The following is an 11,247-nucleotide window of genomic DNA, read 5'->3' on the forward strand; positions in this document are numbered from 1 at the left end:
GAAGGTGGTTTAAAAAACCAAACTCTACCCATATCCAGGTTGTCTACCACCAGCATCACCATCACCTATGAGAAATGGGCAGGATTGAGATGTCCTCCCTTCCATGTACTCCAACCTTTCTTGTTATGATAATTTTCTCCGTAAAACACCCTTGAAGTTATTTTAACTTAAATTTTATAGATTACTTCAAATCTGTTAAAATTTTTGTGTGTCTGTCTGTCTGTGTGTCTGTGTGCACTGGAGGAGGAACTCAGTATGTGATTTTTCCATCTCTAGTCCCTGCATATCTCTGAATTGCATAATACAAGTAGATAATGAATAAAATACAGCCAAGTAAAGCAGTCATTTACTAAAAAAAAAAAAAAAAAAAAAAAAAAACACAAGGACAAAAAATGTAAATATTTAACTTACGGGTCATGTGTCTCAACTGTGAATACAAAGTGGCGACTGTCAGCAGTCTGTATCCCGTAAGGGAAACTAAAATGGTTTCCACACAACATTCTTTTGCTAGGGGCAGCAGGGCAGACACCGCTAAAGTCGCAGAGAAACGTTTTCAAACTTTCTAGTGAGATACTTCCTAATGGAGCCTCATGCCTGCTCCATCATTGATTCTACAACCTTTCAGGCAGGATCTTGCTCTCCAACCTGGGTTTCTTTCTGGCTCTATCCTGTTGAAGGAATGATTTGTGAGACAGTGTGGGAAATGAGTAGTGAACATGTGCTACCTGAACCAGATGGTTACATACTTCACATCTAATGTGGTACCTTATACTTTCTGGCTAGGTTTTAAGGTATGCTTTCCTGTTACCCAACATTGGATTTGAGAATAGAAGGATACGTTGTTTTCTGTTTGGTGGTTTTTACCCTGAGCATTACTTGTTTTCATGATGCAAATACTGCACTTAAATTGGTAAAGTAGAGATATGGGAGTGTATCTGCGGTCATTGCAAGTAACCCAAGTCCCACAGAAACAGAACACAAAATGAATTCCTCTTGATCCCTCAGAGAGGATTATGGAACATCTATTTTCCCCCATTTAATTAACTGTCCAACTCCCCTAGGCAGCTACAGGCAAACATCTCAAAACTTTATCACACCAGTCTAGTTGTTATCCTCCAGCGGCCCAAAGCCACCTTTTCACTTATATATGGAATTCACAAACAAATTCATTTCCCACAAACGGAATCTCTAATTAGGATCAACTTCATTTGAAACTGTGCAGCAAACAGGAAAATGAGAGCATTACAGAACATCATTAATAGCAACTGCAAATAACTTTTTTTTTTTTAAACTAACAATCACCTGGAAATACAGGTGATTTTTTTTTTTTAAGATGTTGGGGGTAGGAGTTTATTTATTTATTTATTTATTTTTGCTGTGTTGGGTCTTCGTTTCTGTGCGAGGGCTTTCTCTAGTTGTGGCAAGTGGGGGCCACTCTTCGTCGAGGTGAGCGGCCCTCTTACTATCGCGGGCTTCTTGTTGCGGAGCACAGGCTCCACATGCGGAGGCTCAGTAGTTGTGGCTCACGGGCCTAGTTGCTCCGTGGCATGTGGGATCCTCCCAGACCAGGGCTCGAACCCGCGTCCCCTGCATTAGCAGGCAGATTCTCAACCACTGCGCCACCAGGGAAGCCCCAGCAAATACTTTTTAATCAATCTAAATATTCCTCTCCAAGAAGTTGCTCTTCTCTTCCATTGAGGAAACAGACCATTTTTGCTTGCCATTAGCAAAAATCTCAACATCATGCATAATAATAGTAATAAAGATCATTTTTTAAAATGCCAGCCAACAACTGGGTAGATCTTTCTCATTTAAAAAAGCTTCCAGGAGACTTCCCTGGTGGTCCAGTGGTTGAGACTCCAGGCTCCCAATGCAGGGGGCATGGGTTCAGTCCTCGGTCAGGGAGCTAGGATCCCACATGCCGCACGTCACAGCCAAAATAAATAAATAAATAAAAATTAAAAAGCTTTCGTGTGCATTATCATCTCACTTGATCTTACATCTGCTTTGTGTACACTAAAGTAGGTGTTTTTACTTCATTTCACAGGCATAAGGTAGAGGGGTTCACTGTGGGGACTCATGTTACTGAGGTTTGTCTGATCGACCTTGGACTCAAAACCTACTCAATGTCTCTGAACCGCAGTAAATCTACAAAATGAGGATAAAACTAGTACCTACCACAGACTGGTGCTGTGATGTGCAGTAACAGACATGCGGTAACCTTGGTAAAGTCTTGTAACTGTTGGTTGAGCACAGAGGGGTGAGTTGGTCTTCCCAAGGCTGAACAGTTTTTAATCTGCAGAACCAGGAAGAACCTGGCCTCTCAACTCCTGACTTGGGGCTTCCTTGAAGCAAGAATCTATTTAGGGGCGAAACTAAGATCAGATCAGACATTTACAACACTTAAACCTCTCTTTTCTGCCATCCCATCAGCTATGTGAGCTGATGTAACCTTGAAGAGTGAAACGATTACTGACTCTCCTCTGGGACTGGGATGAAACACAAACATTTGATGATCAATAGAAGAGTCTGTAAATAATGAACAGAACTCACAGAATTGTACTTGGAATCCCGAAGGCTAGAAACACCTGTCACATATTGCTTCTCTGCCCTGGCACACTTTGGGGACAATGCACAATGCTGAAGTCCACTGCTGGCCACAAGGTGGCAGAATGTCACCAGCAAGGACGCTCAAGCCCAAACTTCACGCTGGAGCAAATCAGGGCAGGTCGCTGATTGATGTCTGACACCCAAGACGACAAATGAAACAATCCAGTTAACATCAGCCCTAAACCTAAGTTAGTGACAAATATTCTGCAAATACCATTCTTCTGCCTAAATGCTCAGCTCTTATTCCAGACAGTAAAATGGGCACCTCATTGATCTTCACCTACAAAAAGGAACCTCGGGCTTCCCTGGTGGCGCAGGGGTTGAGAGTCTGCCTGCCGATTCAGGGGACACGGGTTCGTGCCCCGGTCCGGGAGGATCCCACATGCCGCGGAGCGTCTGGGCCCGTGAGCCATGGCCGCGGAGCCTGTGCTCCGCAACAGGCGAGGCCACAACAGTGAGAGGCCCACGTACCAAAAAAAAAAAAAAAAAGACAAAAACTGAGAAGCATCGTGATCACAAGGGTAATCCCCCCACTCTCCAAAATTTAAAACCCTAACAGATGATCCAGGGGTGAGTCTTTCTAGAACTTGAAAAAGAACCTGCCAGGTCACAGCCACTCCACTGGGATATGAGATTATATAAAATTCAGGCAGGAGAAAAATGCCTCTCCAGGGACTCCAGAAATCCTGAGCTTGTCTCGGGAGGTGTGACTATAAAGTAATGGGTCTGATTTTAAAAGAAGCACAACCAGCGCTTACATATCTAAGTGAGCAGTCACTTTGGGAAGCTGCATATTTGTGCCAGAGATGCTGCAGCAGCTCCAACATTAACTCTTCTTTGGGACTTGCCTTCAGAGCTTCACCATGTTCTGCCAGATATCTACCATGGGCGTAAATCTTGGCTGTGTGAGGGTGGACTTGTTTCTGGAAAACCTCCAGAGTCAGCTCTTGGGAGTAAGGTGGGTGGTCAAGGCAAATAATAATATTTTGGGATAAAACTGAATTGCATATAGTCATTGGGTCGATTTCCCCTGTGGCTTATAAATTCGACCAGATGGCTCATCTAGGAAAAGATTCACCTATTGGAGGCAGTCAGGAAAAACTTTAAGGGATTACTAATGTGTACATTACTGATTTCAAAATAAAGCCTTCTTAATTCCAGTTCTTAATCATTTTGCATCCACTGGTAAGTTACTCTTCTGTCTCCCAACTCATGTCTCAGCTCCTCTAAGGGAAAAGGCCAATTATTAGATTAAACTACATGAAATTGCTGCCATTCAGACATATTTGACTTACAAAAATCATATAATTCAAGCTAATACATTTGAAGTCGTAATATTTAGCCCAGTGGCAAAAAGGAGTTCAACAGCATTAAGAGATGTCACCATGCTGAGATGGGCGATTCTGAGTGTCAACACTGAATCGCCAGAAAACAATACCGAACAACCCCAAGAGAGGTAAACATCAGTTTTCTCCCTCCATAGTTCTACTTTTTATGCATTAGGTTTCTTTTCATTATCTAATTTAAACTGCACATCTTGAGGGTGAAAAAGCCAGCCACGCACACCAGCAAACAGCCTTTCACAAACAGGGCTATTCTGTAAGAAACATCAGTCTCACCCTAAGTCATAGCCAGCACATAATGGCCATATTCCACACATTTGGAAGCAAATTTGCCAACTTGGTCCCTCTAGGTCCTGGGAGTCCACTAGATAGGCCAGATAATCCGATTTTAACTTAACTGATTTCACTAAGGAACAGAGTGTACACTTGGCCTTTCCACCTCCCTCCCTCAGGGCGGATGTGACCTTGCAAATTATGACTGAAGTCATTGTTCTGTGAGTTATCTTACCCTTCTGGTTCGTTCTTTTTCTTTAAGGTAATTTATTGCAGGAGTAATTTTTTTATTTTATTTTTTTTAGGTATTTAGCTTCATTTTAAGAGTAAATTTTTTGCCCCGGTTTTATTGAGATATAACCCTCTGGTTCTTCTTCACTTCATTTATAGTTTTGTTTCTCCTTGTCCTGTATTTACCATCAAAACAGGATTAGAGAAGCTGTTCCACCATCCCTTCATTTGAATAATCAGAAAGTGTCATTCAATATCACTAACTTGCCTGGGAGAAAAGACTCATTAGGTAAAGCAGAGAACTTCTGGATGTTATTTCAGCTAATATGTCATTTACTGTTTGGGTGGAAAACTGTCATCCACCTGCCTCCTACAGAATTCTCTCAGGAAAAGCTTTGATGAGGGAAAGTGTCACTGATAAAAGCTGGCCTCGAGGAATTAACCAGATGATACGCACAGCTATCAAGATTGCATGCTGAAGAGATGCTTCCCATCTAGATCAAGGCATGGCCAGAGCGGACACAGGCTGGCATCACAGCCCAGCCCCTCCCGTGAGGCTCCTGCCCTGCGCCTCTATCCCAACAGTCCCCAGCCCTCAAAAATCATCGTCCGTAGGAAGTCACTCGGCACATTCAATTATATTGTGACAAATTTTAAATTGTTCACCTGCGCCTCAAAATGGGAAAAGTGAGGCTACGTGACTGTAGAGTTATGATCTCTGCTGGGGACTTCCTGATAAGCCCCAGGCTGGCCAGGACGTATTCGCACATCCTTTGTGTTAGACCACAAGCAGCTTGGCTGACCTGGCTTCCCCGACCCAACCCTTTTTATTATTGCTGCCCAGAAATGCAGTTCTTGGTTTGTTTTCTTTTTAACAACCTTTTGTGATTACAAAAGCAATATCTTTTCACTATTAAAAAATTAGATCATTTTGCAACATACATATGTATGAGTCATCACATTGTACATCTTAAACTTACACAATATTATGGGTCAATTATACCTCAATAAAGCTGGAAAAAATGGAAAATGTCAATAAGGGAAAATTAAAACCTCATATTCTTATTCCTCAAGGTTACCACAATTAACACCTATATGTATATTGTGCCACACTCTTTCTATGCATATATATCACATATATATATAATAGTTCATCTTTCCATGTTCATAAATGTTATTCTAAGCTAATACCTTTCAACCACCTCCCTCCACCACCACACAGTACCCAAAATGCATTCCTGCTAGTTTAGCTAACCAAGCATCCAATCCAGGACCATGCATTATATCAGATTATTATGCTCTTCAATTTTCTTTTAATCTAGGACACTCATCTCTTGTTACATATTACTGAGTCCTTGAAGACAGCAGGCCAGTTATCTAGCTGAAGTCCTATCCTTTGGATTTATTTGCCTTGTTGCTTCCTTAGGCCATCTGCCATTAAGCTTGTTCTCCCATCTCCATATTCCCTGTAAACTGGAAATTAGATCCAAAGGATTAGATACAAACACTTCCTGGCTAGAATCCATCAGAGGACCTGTGATATATTGCGTATTGCACCACATCAGGGGACAGGTAACACTTAGTTGCCTACCATTAGTGTTGCCGGGATTGCCCTCTGGATTAAGGGAGACAAGTATTTAATTCATCCAACTGGGGAGTAATCTGTGGGGTGTTACACTGGCAAAATATTTTTGAGCCTCTAAACCTTTGTAGCTAATAACTTGATCCCCAAACCATACCATAAGCAAATAGGGAAGAACAGACTGCACAAGTTTGAGACTAAGAGCAGGGTTAGAGTGAGTAGGGAAGGTAATGCCAAGACTTTTGATTAGTCATCGAAGCTGGAAGAAGTGAATATTAGGGCATTCATAGTGCCCTCCACTTGCCAAAGTAATTGATGGGCATTAATGCAGCCTGCTGTAAACCCACGAGCCCCAGGAACTTGGGTGAGACTAAACAACTGATAAAGTCAGCAGTGGTATCGCGTAATTTTTTTTCCAGAAGAGTTCTTACAGGAGATCGAGGACTCTGATTTCTCTCTTAACACTCATTAGTCAAAGTTACAACGCCAGGCTCACAGGCGCAAGTTCTTCAGAAACAAGAACTGGATTTAATCCTCCCCAGAGGAGCCTGATCTAAGTACCTGCTTCAGCTGCAATCCTGTGAGCTGGGTACCATCACAGCAACTAGGCAACGGCAGGATAGGATCCCATCTCCCCACCTGCCCACTTTAGTCCCACTCTCCATCGTGGGGGCCATAATTTTGTGACAATGACCCCGTGCACTGAGGTTGGTTGTTGATCCATGGTTGCTGAGTTCACTGCTAGACAGGGGACATCAAATGGGGCCCTCCCAGGTACAGGTAGCCTCAGGCACCCACCCCCACCAGGAACAGGGATGACCTGGTACTCTTGTTAGCCATGTACGATACAGGTTGTACTGCTTTGCTGCTTGCTTTTTCAAGATGAGAGTGGCACAATATTTAAGACAGCAGGAAAAAACAGAATTTGTCAATCCTTTAAGCAAGTACAACGGGAAAGCCTCAGAAGGAAGATGGCTCTGAATATGTTTACCTCTGTGCCCCTGAGCAAAACGTTCACCTGATGACTCAGAGCTGAGGTGGCTCTGTCTGACTGCCAGCATGGCCTATTTCCAGAATAATAACAAAGATGTGCAATTAACCTGGATAAGGCAAATTAGCCCAGGATGTAAGAGGGAGAGAAAATAAATGCCACATACCACAACCCCCGCCCCCCCAACACAGACTACCAGAATTTGGCCTCAAGCAAATATAAAAGATTTATACTAGTTCAAGTGAAACTCTTGGGGCAGCTCCAATAAGTCTTCCTGTCTTTCCTACTATGTAGAAAGAAAATCTGAAAGGGCTCCTGGGACCACTGCAGTGGTCTTCTGAGTGCTCAGAGATAAAAGGGGGATTCTTGCATGGCTGGTAGATACACAGCCTTTGGCCAAGTGGAAGCTCAATAACTTCTGACTAAATGAGCCAAACAGGTAAATTTCCTCCTAATGGACATCAAGTTGAAAATTAAAAGGGAAAAGAAGGATAAAGTATTTAGAAAAATGGGTCCTAGAGGCTGTTCTACCTGCTGCTTCAACTCCAAGAAGGCGCCTCTGGTCTCTGCTTTTAGTACAAGAAGCTTGTACAACCAGTGCAGCTGGAAGCGTTCCATCCACCCTGCCGGCAGCCCCTCCTTAGCTACCTCTGACCTGTTGAAAAGCTGAAAATAGAAACTTGAACCATTCTCTCTGCAGCTCAACTCCTATAATTCTCTTTCTAAATATTAGCAGCAGCCCCGTTATGCCATAGTTTTAAAAGTACTTGTCCCTTTTTGCCTTCTTTGACCACATCAACCACCACACTACTTTTCCTCAGGAAAAAGCTTTTTATGTAAAGAGTGAATTGCGTTTTTATTTGCTTTTCTCCCTATGTAGCTAGGCATGCTACATTTTTTTCTTGATGGCTTTTATACTTGGTTAAAATCACCTGGAAAAAATCAGTAGGGAAGAGTAGAGTATTTCCTTAGTTACCCATTGGCCATAGTAACTGAAGTCCACAGAAATCCATTTCCCATTTCCTATTAAAATTTTATAAGCATTTAAAATATTCACTTGGGTGCACTGTGTTTTCTTTTGCATCCCAACTGAGTTTCTTTTCCAGCCTGAGGTCTAAAGTCTGGCTGATTTTCCTCAGTGGCTTCACTCACTTAAAATAATTTTTTTCCCAATAAGTAAACACCCAGTTCTGTTCATTCAACCAGTGACCTTTGAGTTTTCTAACACAGTTCTCCAAAGCTGGAGCCAACTGTTGACAACGCTTTGGTTGATAGGCACACACAGATTAAACTGTCTGCCCCGAGATATATTTTTCTCCCCAACTTAGAAGGATTCCCTGCTTTAGATGCTGGGCTCCCTACAAATCATAACCAAAAGTCACTGCAGCTTTCCTTTCCCAGATTTAAAGCCAATACAAATGCCCTCTCTGGCACATGAGTGGAATAGAATTTTACTAGCCCCCCAGTCCTCACTCTCTAGATCCTTATTTTAGGGAACCTAGACCCAACCAGGCTGAACATAACTTGTAACTCCCTAGAGGCTCTCAAAGATCAGACTTCTCAAAGATCTTTCTTAAAACTCAGATTCCCAGGCATGATCTCCCAGACTCTGATTCAGTAGGTCTTAGTGGGGTCCATGAATCTGCATTTTTCAACAAACTCCTGTCCCACCTCAAGTAAATGGTCCTTGGAACTCACTTTGGCAAACACTGCCCCAAGAGAGCTCATCTCAATGGCTTTTGATCAATGCTGTGTTCATTCATTTACCCAGCAAACAGTGACCTGCTATGTGTAGGCTCTTACTCATGGGGCAGATAAATTTCACTTGGCCCCTACCCTCAAGAAATTTATGGTCTAGCAGGAAAAACTGAGACATGAACATAAGTATCTACTCAAAGGGAGTGAGAAATTTTTCATGCAAAAGGAACAGAGTTCACAAGAGGAAGAGTAACTTCGAGCTGGAGAGGGATGGAGCATGGCTTTATGGAGAGGTGACATAGGCATTAAGTCTGAAAGAATCTGTAGCATTGAGGCACATGGAGGTAAAAAGAGGAGACATTCTGAAACACAATAGGCGGAGGCAACGGCACTGTGTGGGGAAGTGTGAGGACCTGTGTGGGGAAGGAGTCATTTAATGGGCTTGGAGCACAGGGTGCAAGAAGGGGCATAGAAGCAATCCAATCGAGTTTATAGAAGAGAGTTGTGGCCAGCCCTGAAGGGCCTTGAATGCCAAGTACAATGACTTGGTTACAAGTAAGATCTTGAGGGTATACCTGGCAAAGGAGTGAACTGCAAGCAGATTGGCAAGTAGTGCCAAGCTGCCCCAAGCATGTAGTAACATGGTGGCCCTGGGCATTTGCCCAAGGAGGTGGGAAGAAAGTCTACTAAGCTCTTCTCTGCAAGGATCCCTCAGCCTTGCAGTTCAGCCAGGAGCCTCATACACTATACCTCAGAATACGACATCCAGTGTCACCTCATGCCTTGCAGCAACCCACTAATGTTAGAAAAGGACTAGAGCTTTCAGCAGTGGATTTACCACCATTGAACTTATAAATTCTCCTTGAGTTGGAAGGATGAGAAAAAATGTAGAGCTAGAGCACTCCATGCTCTCACACCTTCATCCTCTTGAGAGCAATGCTACATCTCTATCATCATGTTCCACCACACACACACACACACAAACACACACACACACACACGCACACACACACGCATGCACACAAACTTAAAACTGAAGGGAGACTGAGCTATAATCTGTTGGCAGGTTAAAAATAAGAACACAGTGCTATTAAGACTGGACTTTCCTTGGCAAAATTTCCCATATCCAGTTTAATGAATAATTTTTATTTGTGTGTATAGCACGTTGTAGGCTTGCTGGGGGTTGCAACTTCCCTATCTAGACCATAGCTATGAAATGAATCATTCTTTCTAGTCATAACAGTTCCATCCCCCACCACACCACCAACCCCCTCAGATACAGGTTCCCCCAACTCAGGGGCTGACTATCCATCCACACATCACAGGATCCTGTGAAAATCCTTAATTAGAAGGCCAGTTCCTCTGCATGAACTTCAGAATCACCAACAGCATAGATTACATGAGCAAATTGTACCCATAAATTCAGCTCCCACCCTATTTTTCACCTTAGTCTAATCAGAAATAAAAACAACATGTGCCAGAGAGAAATGAATTACAATCAGAAGCAGGGACCCAGAAGAAGCAGAGGGACGTTAGGATTATTTGCCCAGTTGATGGGTCATTTCTCCAGGAAATCTAATCAGAGGCGATAATAACATGTACTTTTTCAGGGAATGAGGGCTTTTTTCTGCCTGCTTTGCGACAGCAGCACAACCTTTAGCAAGTGCAATATGTCCCTTGAGACCTTTTTGCACATCTACTAGTATAAAGAGCCATCACATGGGGAGTTAGGAATACAGCACCTACTGCTCTCTGCTAGTTTTACTGACAGGCTATGCCAACAAATTAAAGATAGTAGCTGCCTAGTCCTGCAGCCAGGCTGGCCCATTCCTTGTATGACTTCCTCACTGCGGATCATGCTTTAGAAGAGGCCAGGGGGAAGAATCTGAATGCACGTGCTCCCCTTCGCATGAATATGCACTGACATATCTTCAGTCAGAGCCTCCTGGCAACCATCGCTGTCTCCTCCAATGCAGGTGCACGTGGAAGCAGATCAAAATGGAATATGGGACTGGAGTCAACACAACTGTACTGTACACTTGAAAAGTTGCTATGAGAGTAGAGCATAAATGTTCTCACCATAACAACAGCAACAACAATAAAAGAGTGAGATGAAACATGTGGTAAGTAACCGTATTGTGGTAAACATTTCACAACATATGAGTCTATCAGATCATTGTGTGCCTTCAACTTACACAATGTTATACGTCAATTATATCTCAACAAAGCTAGAGTAAAAAATTTTTGATTAAAAATTATGGAATGCGTATATGTATACGTATAGCTGATTCACTTTGTTATATAGCAGAAACTAACACACCATTGCAAAGCAATTAGACTCCAACAAAGATGTTAAAAAAAAAAAAAAGAAAGAAAAAAGAAAAGGGCTTCCCTGGTGGCGCAGTGGTTGAGAATCCGCCTGCCGACACAGGGGACGCGGGTTCATGACCCGGTCCGGGAAGATCCCACATGCCGCAGAGCGGCTAGGCCCGTGAGCCATGGCCGCTGAGCTTGCGCGT

Source organism: Kogia breviceps, chromosome 8, assembly GCF_026419965.1.
Source record: "Kogia breviceps isolate mKogBre1 chromosome 8, mKogBre1 haplotype 1, whole genome shotgun sequence".
Lineage (NCBI taxonomy): Eukaryota > Metazoa > Chordata > Mammalia > Artiodactyla > Physeteridae > Kogia > Kogia breviceps.